A 16,149-nucleotide genomic window follows, 5' to 3' on the forward strand; every position below is an offset into this window, starting at 1 on the left:
TAAAATGCGAAGGCAAGCAATAAACTCTATGACAAGGACATCATGTTGTTTCTATACTTACTTTAAAAATGTGAGACTAAGTATCTCAATGCAACTAGTATAAACATGCCACAGAAAACAGCAATAGTATCTCATTCCTTATGCATTTGCCAATCCATGTGAAGTTGCCAAAATGACCCTTGACGTGGCTGGCATATGTGACATGTTCATTGGGGCTGAAGCTTTGGCCAGTCTGGCTGGGACTGAAGAGGCATCACGTGTGATCAGGAGACTACATGGTGAGGACTAAGAAAGCACCCAACTCATTTAGAAGGTTTGTTACATACATGGAGATTAAGCAAATATGTCAATATTTGAGAATATAAACAGTTGAGGATAAGGAAAGACAGGTTTCCCACTGATGAAAAAGGGAGTAACAAATTAAAATGGGAGTATAGAATAATCTGCGGTGTTGGGTTGGAATTGGAAGTATCGGTGTGAATGTATGGTTTTAATATCAATAAATATCTTTAATAATATTAAAAACTCATAGTTTTTAAGAAACAAGAAAAATATATATAGGCACAGAAATAGATGTATATAAATGTGTATACATGCTATGGACTGAATTGTGTCCCCTGAAAATTCACATGTTGAAGCCCTAAACCCCAAAGGGATGTTATTCGGAGATATGGCCTTTGGTCGGTTATTAAGTTCAGATGAGGCCATGAGGGTGAAGTCCTCATGATGGGATTTGTGCCCTTAAGAAAACAGAAGAGTTCTCTCTCTCTCTCTCCCACACACACACCCCTATCCACCATGTGAGGATATAACAAATCGGAAGGAGGGCTCTCTCCAGACACCAAATCTACCAGCACCTGGATCTTGGACTTCCCAGCCTCCAGAACTCTGAAAAATAAATGTTTGTTGTTTAAGCCATCCAGTCAGTGGTATTCTGTCATAATAGCCTGAATTGACTAAGACAACACATACATACATATATTTTATAAGTCTGTCTGCTGAGAGATCCTATAGAAGGATCTATGGATCCTATAGATCCATAGAAGCTATGACACCCAGGAGCAATGAGCACACCAAATGTCCAGGTCTTGGTTTCTGAACACCATTCACCACCACAAGAACCTGGGTCTCCTTGAAGAAATGGCTGATTCCCAGGCTGGGGCAGGGTGAATGAGCCTGAAACATGCCTTTGTGCCATAATAAAGTATGCAAAGAATGATGGGGGCATCTAAAATGAGAGAGAAGTCAGTGTGAAGGAGTTGTAATGGCCAAATCTGAGACAAGCCAACCTCCAAAATAATAATGTCAGTAACAGATTATAGCCCATTGCACAAAATAGAAATCCATGAATTCACACTGGTAGAAAAACAGAAAGATTAGATAGATAGATGATATAGATAGATAGATAGATAGATAGATAGATAGATAGATAGATAGAATATAGCTCTACTTGATACAGAATGCCAACTAATTCCTGAAGATAGAATGATGGAATAAAAAAAAATTACCATTTCACAGCCATTACAGTAATAATGGATTCTGGTAAGAATCATCAATGAATGCTAATGGGTAAAAGTCTGAAAAGTTATCTCCTCACAATATATTTATGATTAATTGACAAGTACAAAATTCTTACTAACTTTACCCTGGAGAAACCTGGCAGGCACTACCTCAACCAAGTGATAAAAGTCAGCATCACCAGCTATGGGACAAATCAACATCTTGTGCCTCTGGATATGATGAAGGACACATGTCTGTGGTATTCCTTCCAAAAATGCATAAATTGAATCTAATCATGAGGAAATATCAGTCGAACCCAAATTGAGAGACATCCTACAGAATAACTGGCCTCTTCAAAAAGTGAACGATGCTTTGTAAAACTGTGAAGGTAATAAAAGAGAAGAAAAGATTAAGGAACTACTCCAGATTGAAGGAGACTAGAGAGACATCGGATATGGATCCTGGACCTATGAAGGGTGTTATGGAGATCATGGATGAAATCTGAGTGAAGTCTGTGGATTAAATGGTAATAATAGATCAATGTTAATTTTCTGATTTTGATGCTAGCACTTCTGTTCTATAGTGGTGTCTGTTTCTAGGAAAAACACACAAGTATTAATTGGGTAGTAGAGCATCACATCTGCAACTTGCTCTCAAATAGTTCAAAAATTTCATTAAAATATTTTAAAATATATAAAGAGAGAATTATAAGGCAAATTTGGCAAAAAAAAGGTAACAAATGGGAAATCTGAGCAAAAGGAATATTAAAGTTCTTTGTAATTTTTTAATGTTTCTGTAAGTCTGAAATTATTTCAAAACAAATGAAAAAGTTTTTTTTTTTTGAAAAGGTTTTTTAAAATAATTTTTTTAAACTCTACTTCAGTTGGCGAAAGTATACACATTCCTTAAGTCCAACAGGAATATTATTCCCTTGGGGTAAATTCCTTGAAGTTATATTCTCATTACAGTCAGTAAAAAATGTGGGGTTATTTCTAACTCTTCCACAAAACACCAACATGCAACTTTTCATATTTGATACACTAAAAAGTTAAAAGTTCTCCAGTGGATAACAGACTCTCAGAGAATAGCTAACTCACCAGTAGCAGCTAATTCCTCTATAAAACTGAGCAGGCTGTTAGAGGTCCTGACCTAATCAGTGAGAAGTTGCTACTATTCCCTGTGAACTACTGGAAGATACCTTAACTCTTTCTGGTTGCTGGCAGAGGGCTGCCTAAGGGTCTCCACTTGTGCTACAAATCATTTATAAACCTGTTTTAAAAAATCTTTTCTAAACAATTGTAGAGAAAATATATCTGCAATTATCGTAATTTGGGGGAAATGATGTTAGCCTAGAAGACATTCAAAAAAGCTAAACTAACATGGCAAAAAGAAAATCTGCACAATTTTCCATCACACCCCAATTTACTAATTTCATAAACTTTTTATCACTCTGCTTTATCCAATAATTAAAATGATGCTGAACTGTTCTTTCAAAAGACAACTTCCACCTACTGAATTTTCACAGTCAAGCTTTCCTCTTGAAGCTGTGCATAGTCTATTAAAATTTCCTGGGAACTACTGGAAACTTACAACTGATAAAGACTAAAGCAAATAAGCATCTCTATTAATTTGACCATTAAAAAAACACATTCCAATTTATTTGAGCAATGCTTAAGTTCAGTTTTCTTTAGAAACATGCCTTTGAATATTAGCTGCTTTGAAATACCGACCTTAAGAAAGCCTAGTCACTTGTAACTGCCTAAAGATGGGAAAACGAAAAATGGTGCAAATCCAATCAACATCCTCCAAGGCACCTTTTTTTTTAGGAAGCGTAGCTATCAACCTTGCAGCTGAATTCTGTAACAATGGTAGAGATCTAGGGACTTCCCTGGTGGTGCAGTGGTTAAGAATCCGCCTGCCAATGCAGGGGACACGGGCTCGAGCCCTGGTCCGGGAAAATCCCACATGCTGCAGAGCAACTAAGCCCGTGTGCCACAACTACTGAGCCATGCGCTGCAACTACTGAAGCCCGTGCGCTCCAGAGCCAGCATGCTGCAACCACTGAGCCTGCGCACTGCAACTACTGAGGCCCGCGTGCCTAGAGCCCATGCTCCACAACAAGAGAAGCCACCGCAATGAGAAGTCCGCACATCCCAACGAAGTGTAGCCCCCGCTCACCGCAACTAGAGAAAGCCCGGAAGCTGCAGCGAAGACCCAACGCAGCCAAAAAAAAAAAACAAAACAAGACAATGGTAGATCTAACAGAGACACAGATGCAGAGAACAAACGTATGGATACCAAGGGGGAAGGAGGGGGTGGTATGAATTGGGAGATGGGGATTGACATGTATACACTATTGACACTATGTATAAAATAGATAACTAATGAGAACTTACTGTATAGCACAGGGAACTCTACTCAATGCTCTGTGGTGACCTAAATGAGAAGGAAATCCAAAAAGAGGGGATATATGTATATGTATAGCTGATTCATTTTGCTGTACAGTATAAACTAACACAATATTGTAAAGCAACTATACTCTAATTAAAAAGAAAAGAATAAATGCTATCAACATGTCTGTTAAAAATTTTAAAAACTAAAAGGCAAGCACATGGAAGGCCATATAACACTGAAAGTTACAAACAGTAAAATATTTCAGAACACTTTTACAATGTTAAGCCTTTCATCCAAAAGCATGGCATATCTCTTCACTTATTCTTTGTAACAGTTTAATGTCAACTTCATCCACTGCAGATAAACAGTGGCTAATCCAATTCCCTTAGATTCATATTTTAGAAAATGCAGAAGTAGCTTCATACAGCTATGTGCCTGTATAGTAAAAAGGGCATAATATATGAGATAAAAATATTTATGGTTTGAGGTAATTTGAGTGGAGAGCTACATTTTTTAGTACCAAATGTTTAACACTCTATAGCATTTTGTGCACCATATATTTTGAGAGCAAAGAGCTTAGTTGCTGCAGCTATAGATAAGCTCAAGCAACATAACTATTAAAGCTTCTATTTGAAAGTTCTATAAATATATTTCCCATAGAGAAAATCTCCAGAAAAATAGCCTTGTTCTTCACCCAAGAGGTTTCCAGTTTCTTTTTTTTTTTTTTTTGCATTATGCGGGGCTCTCACTGCTGTGGCCCCTCCCGTCGCGGAGCACAGGCCGCAAATGTGCAGGCCCAGCGGCCATGTCTCACGGGCCCAACCGCTCCGTGGGATGTGGGATCCTCCCGGACCGGGGCACAAACTCGCGTCCCCCGCAGGCAGGCGGACTCCCAACCACTGCGCCACCAGGGAAGCCCCGATTTCCAGTTTCTTGATGGAAACTTTAAGTGAAGTTTGCCATATCTAAACATCTTCATGCTAAATTTTATATATAAATTTTAGCTCTTACAATATCTTATGCTGATTTGTATTCATTTAAGGCCAAGTATTGTGATAAAATTTATGTTTTTTACTTTTAACAGTTCATATTTAATACTTTGTCATCAGCCTGAATGTGCTACTCCTAACACTGAAAGCCTAATATGCTTGATCTTTTAACCTCGTGTTCTTTCTCCAATGCAAATCATACTGCTCACTCAAAGGTAATACATTAATTATATGAAATTATAAGGCTGCCTAGTATGAAGAGTACTTAACAGAAATTATAAACCACTGCTATGTCTAAATCTTGGTATAAATAGGTAAATACTTCACATGTGGGTGCTTAGAACCCATCCCTTAATCTATTCTTCTTTCTGTCAATTACTATTTCTGCTCTGTTGCCTGTTTAGGAAAACAAGTAAGTTTTTAAGAGAGTTTAATCAGTGTGACAAGCAGAATAATGCCTCCTCTCAAAGATGTCCATGTTCTAATCCTCACTGCCTTACAGAGCAAAAGGGACTTTGCAGGTGTGATTAAGGATCTTGAGATAGATTATCCTGGATTATCCCAGTGAGACCAATGTAATCACAAGGGTCCTTATAAGGGAGGAAGAGATGCAAGGGAGTCAGAGAAGGAGACAGAAGGCTAGAAACAGATGTCAAAGAGATAAGTTGCTGGAAGGGAGCCACAAGCTGAGAAATGCAGGCAGCCTCCAGAAGCTGGAGAAGGCAAGGAAGAGATTCTCCCCTCCAGATTCTTCTGCCTCCAAAAGGAAAGCATCCCTGCCAGCACTTTAGTCTCTGAGACCTATTTCAGACTTCTGACTTCCAGAACTGTAAGACAATAAATTTGTGTTGTTTTAAGCCTTTAAGTTTGTGGTAATTTGTACCAGTAGCAAAGGAAACTAATAGTTACTTTTATTAACTACCTATACAGACTGTGTCAGTATGAAATTAAAGTTGTGTATATACAACAGTCAAAACCACTTATAAAATAGTATACTAAATGTTAGAATTAATGTCTGACTTTCTGCGGAATACTGAGGACAGTACACAATCATTAGACAAGCATTTTTTGATCTATTATCGGTCAAACTCTGGTATTTAAAAGATGAACAATATAAATATATCAAGGCAGAAATCATCTTCAAGTTGTTCCAAAGAGTCATACAAGTGAATGAATATTTACAATAAGGTGATAAGCACTTTAATCGGGGAAAAGGAAAGGGCACTTCCACTGAGGGTGGAGGACACACAAATGAAATGGCTAAATCTTTAAGGGGGAATAGGTCCCTTGAGAAGTTTGAGGCTAAGCTGAGCAAGGTCACATCGTGAAGTGGGCAGTAAGCCATGCATAAAATTGGACTTCATCTTTCAAGTAATGAGAAACCAGACAGGAGTTTTAAGTAGTGGAGTGACTGACGCAGTTAAATTTTAGAAGGAAAAAAACACTGCGTGTGTTGTGAAGGATGCGAAGCCTGGCCTGAAAGCAAGAAATATACAATGAAGCCTGAACCTACGGTGATAACACCATATTTTAATATTCATTCACAAACATACAGTGATCAAATGATCACCTTCTATCAACCAGGTGCTTTGTTAAATACCAGGTGATTAAAAAAAAGAGACTAAGACATGATTAGTGCCTTTAAGATAATAATAAAAAAAACTATAGCTTTATATATACAACAATATACAAAATGGATACAATGAAAGCACCTATCTCTACTTTGGGTACTCATCTAGAAACCATATTTTCAGAAGTAGGCACCAATGGGGATATTTGTATACATATAACTGATTCATTTCGTTATACAGCAGAAACTAACACAACATTGTAAAGCAATTATACTCAATAAAGATGTTTATTATACTCAATAAAGGCACCAATTCATGCCACAAGAAACCACAAATTAATATGGAGAAACAATTATGTGCATACTTTTCAAAAATGCAATCTAATCAATTTCAAAAATAAAAGCGGAGGTAACCGCATTCTCACAAAAAATTCAAATAGCTCCCCGACACACAGGCACCCTAAAAGTATTCTTCTTTGCCATAACTCAGTAAGGTCTATGTATCACAGTGCACAGACAGCATTCAACATCGACTTTGTTGGAACATTATGTAGTCATGGCAATTTGAACTAATTTAAAATCGCAAGTTTCAACAAGATCAGTTAAATCCAGAGACAGAGTGACAACTCTACAGCTTTCCCCAATCCTGACAGTAAAAATCGATCATCATATTCTCTCTGCTCCCACTGCAATTTCCCCCCTAAATTACAGCAACCAACCATCACAATCTGATCTGTGTTACAGTTTATGTGTCTGTTCCACCCATAAGAAGACAAACGAGACTGTCTTACACCTCTTGTATCTAAGGGTAGCTATACTCGGTATAGCTATACTCGGTATTTTAGCGCAATCAACGTGTCGAAGAGAACTGAGCTAAATGTAGCTGATAATTATTAGTCAGAATTTCCATTTTAGGGCTATTCATATAATGATTTCAGAAAATACTTGGATACTCTATAAACTTCACAATGTACACACTATGCGCACGTTTTCGGCGTTTCCTCAATTATATGAGTAACCGCCAAACAAAAGTGTCAGGTCTCAAAGGAGAGGAAATGGTATTTGGTTTTTGCCAAATGTCATTTCACGTTTAACCTCTTAACACCTCAGTTTTTTCGTCTGTGAAACAGCGCTCATAATAAAACGCATCCACAGAATCATCTTAGAACTAAATAAAATGTTCAGTAGAGAATTCAGCACGTAATCAACGTCAATAAACGGGAATCACTGTGGTTGTTATAATTAATGTTATTATAATGAAGATCTCGATGGGCATCCGTAATAAAATACAGCCATGCTAGAATACCCCAAAATAGAAGACAAGTGTAATATCACTCATTTTTGGTCCTGGAATATAATGTAAAACTAACATTTAACTTTAAGTATGACTGATTTGGGGGCAAAAAATGAAGAGAGGATAGTGAAAGGTGACAGAAAAAAAAATAACTAGAAAACAGCACAGGCTCCTTATCCTGCTGGCTCTGAGACCTGTTTTCTGGGGTTCTGGTCTCTGCTACAAGAAGCACCACTCGGCCTGATGAAGAGCACCGTTACAGATAAAGTGCTGTGGGTAATCACTGCTCTGCTTAGTTTATGAAGTTCATCATAGCTCCTCTGGGCTTATGTAAGATAACTAGTTACTTCAGCTTAGAAGCCCCTAGTTGAAATGTGGGCAGATGGCAAAGAGAATACAGTGGCCACGGTGTGTCACTGACAAATAACTGTGTAACTACTTTGTTCCCTGTTGAGTTTAACCATCAAGAAATTAAAAGGCAAGTTTTGTCAAACAGTTTCTAAAGTTTACTAAAAGAACATGAAAATTAGATTATAGACACAGAGGCGGCTAGATTTGTCAGATGTCTGGTTTTTGACAAGATGACGTTTGCACTTTCCATTTGAGTTTATAAAGTGTTTCAGTATTTTGGTTAGAATCAGCTGAAAGTACTAAAGACAGCATTACATTAAACAAAAACATAATTATATATAAATCAAAACACACGGCCAAGTGTGCACAAGATCAAGTAAATGGTTGGAAAAGTTCGCATCATAATGTGTCCAAATTACAAGGGAGCTGGGTTTCCCTATCAGAGGCCAACAGAGTACCTGTCAAACTCTGCCTTCCAGCCACCGTTCCAAAGCTGAAATCACAACTGAGGTAGCGGAAGGACTTGTTCCTCTTTCTTTTTTCTGCATCAGTGATTCTCAACGAAGGGAAAAGGAAGAATGCTCATCAGAACCCCCAGGGAGGCTTTGTCCGTCACCGAACAAAGATATTCCTTCTTCTACCTCATACCTGAAAGCACCGTTTTGTATTCGCCAGGGACTCCTGTCCCTGCTCGGAATCATAGCCATCAGCAATCACAGAGACCAGGAAGGTGAGGCTGAAGGTACAACATGTCTTCACCTGCCTCACCAAGCGCTTCAGACCACCACCAACTCTGAAACCCAGATGGAGGGAATTAGAAGAACATAGACACATGACAAGGGGGTAACTTTTGAAGTTTGCTTAAAGCATTTTATAAGCAGATAAACTAGGAAAAAAACAAACACCTGAAAAAAGCAGTAGCTGTTAGAGTAACAGAGAACAGATTTTAGGCATTCCCAAATGCTCAAGAAAGTAAAATAATATTTAGTTGCTAATAACAATATTTAGGGAGAGGTAGAATGTGGTGGTATAAATCAAATGGTGCTCCTTAGTAAAAAAAAAAAAAAAAATACTGTGATCATCAATTTAAATAAGAGAATAATACAGTGCAAAAGAATAGGGAAGAAAGTGCATCAAATGTTTAATAATTTCACATTGTAAATAAGAAATGAATTTTTGTTCATGTCTTTATTTTATTGAACACCTTGATGACACACAGAATCCTGGGTTTAAAAAAAGCTATAGTGTAATCCCCAGCTTTTCCATAAACCATCTAAAGCCTTACAACACAACTCAAAGGAGAAAAAGTAAATAAAATCAAATGTCTCTGGTTCTAGGGTTGATCTAATTTCAAGTTCTGTATATGTATTATGTTAATACATTAACTTATAATGTGAATTAAGTATGACTTACAGGTTTTTACTTTATATTTCAGTATTGGAAGGAAATTATATTAATGACGACCATTTACTGATTGCTTCCTATGAACAAGGAAATTTTCTAAGTCCTTTCTGTACATGATGTCATTTAACCCTCACAAAATCTCTGTGAATAGATACAATCTTCTCTATTTTCCAAACAACACCCAAAAAGAAGCCACTTGCTCAAGGTCACAGACACTTAACCCATGAAAGAGCTAAGTGCTGGCATCAAGGTTCTGTGAATCCTAAAGTCCATGCTTTTTCCTCATACTACATTGAAACTAGAATTTTCTGATATTGCTTTGACATGCATACATCAAAGAATATAACCACACAGATAATGCTATTTCTCAATTTTACATCTTTAGAGAATTTGAAAGAATCTACAGGTGTATATTGTACTTCTCTGTGTCCCATACAGCACATAGAATAATGCACAGCACTGTTCTGGAAAATGCTCAAGTTGTTACTGAATAATTAATATCTTCAAAAGTGCAGAACAGAGCACTTCCTTTTCCACTTGGCCCAATGGACTTCTCGTGGACATGTGAATATGAACTAGATATGGACCTTGGGCACATTATTTCCTCATTTGTACCAAAAGGCATAACAAGGGCATGTTGACTGATGACACAAAATTTTTCAAGCCTAAATAGAATTTACCACTACTTCCCAGAAAGTGTGAACAGATAAAAAGTTGTCAAGTATTGCTGCCATCCTACTATCATATTTACAATCTAGTTCAATGACTGCTAATTCAATAAGTCTGACTGAAAGCCTAGAAACTTTTATTTTTGAAAAGTTATTTCGGGTAATTCTGAGTCACAGCTGCTTTGAGAACCACTTCAGTAGGCTCTCCTTAATATAATTATTGTCGATAATCAAATCTAAGATGCCATAGATAGTAAGACACGTCCAGATTGCAGAGATATTAAAATGGAGACAACATAGATATCTTAGAATTAATGAAATATACTTAAATTGAAGACTACTGCCTTTACTTTAAGATAACCCAGAACACTAGAGGGTGCCCAATTTAGTAGCACCGTGGTTATACTTGTATAATCTGAACAGCTCGTAGTTTCAAAAAATCAGAAATAACACATATTCTGTTGTATTTTTATAATCAGATTTCATTGTTGTAACTATTTTTGCAGAAACACACTACAATACATTGATTGCATGGATATTAACTGTTGTCAAAATAAATGATCCTTTATAATATCAAGACCAGTTGGTTGGTCTTTGAAAGATTTTTCCATACTCAAATTGTTCTCGGCCCAGGCGAGTTACTTCAGTCACTTCAGTGATTGTTTCATCTGTGAAGACAGGGGATTCGGGTATATTATTTCTAAAATTCCTTCTAGATTTAAAATTCTATTTCTACGTCATTGTTCTTAAGTTTTTCTGGTTTTCTTGTGTTTTTGGCCGCACAGCATGTGGAATCTTAGTTCCCCAACCAGGGATCGAACCCACGCCCCCTTCATTGGAAGGCGCAGTCTTAACCATTGGACCACGAGGGAAGTTCCTTAAGTTGTTTCTTACATGTAATTGTCATGCCTCCATACAATCAATTCCTTAAGGGTGAAGACCTTACATAACTTTCTCTGGGGTGTACACACACACACACACACACACACACACACACACACACCAGAAGTACCTGGTACAATCATCCTGGGCTGAGTCTCTGACAGGCAAACACAGGCCTCTCCTTCTCACCCTATCTGCTCTGCTCCACACCTGGGACCCTCCCTTTTCAGGACATGGAGGTACAAGTTCCTTCCTTCCCTTCCTGCCCAGAATTTTCCAGAACTCTTGCTCACAGCCTCAGTGGTAAGACAACAAATGCAAACATCTGGTGCCAGCCCCTAATTTCTACTCTTTAGCTCTTTCTACAATTTTGTAATTTCCTATAGTAGATCTTGTCTTTACTTTTAATTCCGATTGGAAAAACTAGAGTGGTATCTGTTCCCTGCACTGACACCTGACTAACGCAACATTCAATTTATATAGTTTGTGTATTCAAACAAAACTACGTGAAATGTATCAGAGTTGGTTTACCTAGAATCATCACAATGTCAGGACACCACTATATCACCAGCTATATAGTCTCAAAGGACTATGTTAAAACTACAAATTATCTGCAAGCCAGAAGCGGGTGGCAGGACATATTTAAAGTGATGAAAGAGAAAAACCTACAACCAAGATTACTCTACTCAGCAAGGATCTCATTCAGATTTGATGGAGAAATTAAAAGCTTTACAGACAAACAAAAGCTAAGAGAAATCAGCACCACCAAACCAGCTTTACAACAAATGCTAAAGGAACTTCTCTAGGCAGGAAACACAAGAGAAGGAAAAGACCTACAATAATAAACTCAAAACAATTAAGAAAATGGTAATAGGAACATACATATCGATAACTACCTTAAATGTAAATGGACTAAATGCTCCAACCAAAAGACATAGACTGGCTGAATGGATACAAAAACAAGACCTGTACATATGCTGTCTACAAGAGATCCATTTCAGACCTAGGGACACAAACAGACTGAAAGTGAGGGGATGGAAAAAGATATTCCATGCAAATGGAAATCAAAAGAAAGCTGGAGTAGCAATTCTCATATCAGATAAAAGAGACTTTGAAACAAAGATTATGGGCTTCCCTGGTGGCGCAGTGGTTGACAGTCTGCCTGCCGATGCAGGGGACATGGGTTAGTGCCCCAGTCTGGGAAGATCCCACATGCCATAGAGCAGCTGGGCCCGTGAGGCATGGCGGTTGAGCCTGTGCGTCCAGAGCAAGTGCTCCACAACAGGACAGGCCACAACAGTGAGAGGCCTGCGTACCACAAAAAAAAAAAAAAGACTATTACAAAAGACAAAGAGGGACACTACATAATGATCAAGGGATCAATCCAAGAAAAAGATATAACAATTGTAAATATTTAGGCACCCAACATAGGAGCACCTCAATACATGAGGCAAATACTAACAGCCATAAAAGGGGAAATCGACAGTAATACAACCATAGTAGGGGACTTCAACACCCCACTTTCACCAATGGACAGAACATCCAAAATGAAAATAAACAAGGAAACACAAGCTTTAAATGATACATTAAACAAGATGGACTTAATTGATATTTATAGGACATTCCATCCAAAAACAACAGAATACATATTCGTCTCAAGTGCTCATGGAACATTCCCCAGGATAGATCATATCTTGGGTCACAAATCAAGCCTTGGTAAATTTAAGAAAATTGAAATCATATCAAGTATCTTTTCCAACCACAACGCTATGAGACTAGATATTAATTACAGGAAAAATATCTGTAAGAAATACAAACACATGGAGTCTAAACAACACACTACTTAATAACCAAGATATCACTGAAGAAATCAAAGAAGAAATCAAAAAAATGCCTAGAAACAAATGACAATGAAAACACAATGACCCAAAACCTATGGGATGCGGCAAAAGCAGTTCTAAGAGGGAAGTTTATAGCAACACAATCCTACCTCAAGAAACAAGAACCCTCTCAAACAAACAACCTAACCTTACACCTAAAGCAATTAGAGAAAGAAGAACAAAAAACCCCCAAAGTTAGCAGAACGAAAGAAATCATAAACATCAGATCAGAAATAAATGAAAAAGAAATGAAGGAAATGATAGCAAAGATCAATAAAACTAAAAGCTGGTTCTTTGAGAAGATAAACAAAATTGATAAAGCATTAGCCAGACTTATCACGAAAAAAAGGGAGAAGACTCAAATCAATAGAATTAGAAATGAAAAAGGAGGAGTAACAAGTGACACTGCAGAAATACAAAGGATCATGAGAGATTACTACAAGCAACTATATGCCAATAAAATGGACAACCTGGAAGAAATGGACGAATTCTTAGAAATGCACAACTTCTGAGACTGAACCACGAAAACACAGAAAATGTGAATAGACCAATCACACGCACTGAAATTGAAACTGTGATTAAAAAGCTTCCAACAAACAAAAGCCCAGGACCAGCTAGCTTCACAGGCGAATTCTATCAAACATTTAGAGAAGAGCTAACACCTATCGTTCTCAAACTCTTCCAAAATATAGCAGAGGGAGGAACACTCCCAAACGCATTCTACGAGGCCACCATCACTCTGATACCAAAACCAGATAAAGATGTCACAAAGAAAGAAAACTACAGGCCAATATTTCCGATGAACATAGATGCAAAAATCCTCAACAAAGTAATAGCAAACAGAATCCAACAGCCCATTAAAAGGATCATACACTACGATCAAGTGGAGTTTATCCCAGGAATGCAACAATTCTTCAATATATGCAAATCAATCAATGTGATACACCATATTAACAAACTGAAGGAGAAAAAGCATATGATCATCTCAATAGATGCAGACAAAGCTTTCGACAAAATTCGACACCAATTTATGATAAAAACCCTCCAGAAAGTAGGCATAGAGGGAACTTTCCTCAATATAATAAAGGCCATATATGAAAAGCCCACAGCCAACATCATCCTCAAAGGTGAAAAACTGAAACCATTTCCACTAAGATCAGGGACAAAACAAGGTTGCCCACTATCACCACTATTATTCAACATAGTTGTGGAAGTTTTAGCCACAGCAGTCAGAGAAGAAAAAGAAATAAAAGGAATCCAATTTGGAAAAGAAGAAGTAAGCTGTCACTGTTTGCAGATGACATGATACTATATATAGAGAATCCTAAAGATTCTACCAGAAAGCTACTAGAGCTAATCAATGAATTTGGTAAAGTAACAGGATACAAAATTAATGCACAGAAATCTCTTGCATTCTTATACACTAATGATGAAAAATCTGAAAGTGAAATTAAGAAAACACTCCCATTTACCATTGCAACAAAAAGAATAAAATATCTAGGAATAAACGTACCTAAGGAGACAAAAGAACTGCATGCAGAAAATTATAAGACACTGATGAAAGGAATTAAAGATGATACAAGTAGATGGAGAGATATACCATGTTTTTGGATTGGAAGAATCAATATTGTGGAAATGACTCTACTATCCAAAGCAATCTACAGATTCAGTGCAATCCCTACCAAACTACCACTGGCATTTTTCACAGAACTTGAACAAAAAATTTCACCATTTGTATGGAAACACAAAAGACCCCGAATAGCCAAAGCAATCTTGAGAAAGAAAAACAGAGCTGGAGGAATCAGGCTCCCTGACTTCAGACTATACTACAAAGCTACAGTAATCAAGACAGTATGGTACTGGCACAAAAACAAAAATACAGATCAATGGAACAGGATAGAAAGCCCAGAGATAAACCCACACACATATGGTCACCTTATCTTTTATAAAGGAGGCAAGAATATACAGTGGAGAAAAGACAGCCTCTTCAATAAGTGGTGCTGGGAAAACTGGACAGCAACATGTAAAAGAATGGAATTAGAACACCCCCTAACACCATACACAAAAATGAACTCAAAATGGATTAAAGACCTAAATGTAAGGCCAGGCACCATCAAACTCTTAGAGGAAAACATAGGCAAAACAATCTATGACATAAATCACAGCAAGATCCTTTTTGACCCACCTCCTAGAGAAATGGTAATAAAAACAAAAATAAACAGATGGGACCTAATGAAACTTAAAAGCTTTTGCACAGCAAAGAAAACCATAAATAAGACAAAAAGATAACCCTCAGAATGGGAGAAAATATTTGCAAATGAAGAAACTGACAGAGGATTAATCTCCAAAACATACAAGCAACTCATGCAGCTCAATATCAAAAAAACAAAAAACCCAATCCAAAAAGGGGCAGAAGACCTAAATAGACATTTCCCCAAAGAAGATATACAGATTGCCAACAAACACATGAAAGAATGCTCAACATCAGTAATCATTACAGAAATGCAAATCAAAACTACAATAAGATATCATCTCTCACTAGTCAGAATGGCCATCATCAAAAAATCTACAAACAATAAATGCTGGAGAGGGTGTGGAGAAAAGGAAACCCTCTTGCACTGTTGGTGGGAATGTAAATTGATACAGCCACTATGGAGAACAGTATGGAGTTTCCTTAAAAAACTAAAAATAGAACTACCATGCGACCCAGCAATCCCACTACTGGGCATATACCCTGAGGAAACCATAATTCAAAAAGAGTCATGTACCAAAATGTTCATTGCAGCTCTATTTACAATAGCCAGGACATGGAAGCAATTGAAGTGTCCATCGACAGGTGAATGGGTAAAGAATATGTGGCACATATATACAGTGGAATATTACTCAGCCATAAAAAGGAACAAAACTGAGTTATTTGTAGTGAGGTGGATGGACCTAGAGACTGTCATACAAAGTGAAGTAAGTCAGAAAGAGAAAAACAAATACCGTATGCTAACACATATATATGGAATCTAAAAAAAAAACAAAGAAAAAAAAGAAAATGGTCAGAAGAACCTAGGGGCAAGATGGGAATAAAGATGCAAACCTACTAGAGAATGGACTTGAGGATACGGTGATGGAGAAGGGTAAGCTGGGACAAAGTGAGAGAGTGGCATGGACATATATACACTACAAAACGTAAAACAGATAGCTAGTGGGAAGCAGCCACATAGCACAG

At 37.4% G+C, this 16,149-nt stretch overlaps 2 protein-coding genes across 3 annotated transcripts in view; one reads left to right on the top strand and one right to left on the bottom strand.

The window, feature by feature from the left end:
• The window catches only part of UCHL3 (ubiquitin C-terminal hydrolase L3), a 346,469-nt gene that overhangs the window by 189,592 nt on the left and 140,728 nt on the right, over positions 1–16,149 (top strand). The gene's annotated exons all lie outside the window — the stretch shown is intronic.
• TBC1D4 (TBC1 domain family member 4) overlaps positions 1–16,149 on the bottom strand; it is a 216,731-nt gene that overhangs the window by 164,171 nt on the left and 36,411 nt on the right. The window lies entirely within an intron of this gene.

The sequence above is a fragment of the Lagenorhynchus albirostris genome, chromosome 18, assembly GCF_949774975.1.
Source record: "Lagenorhynchus albirostris chromosome 18, mLagAlb1.1, whole genome shotgun sequence".
NCBI lineage: Eukaryota > Metazoa > Chordata > Mammalia > Artiodactyla > Delphinidae > Lagenorhynchus > Lagenorhynchus albirostris.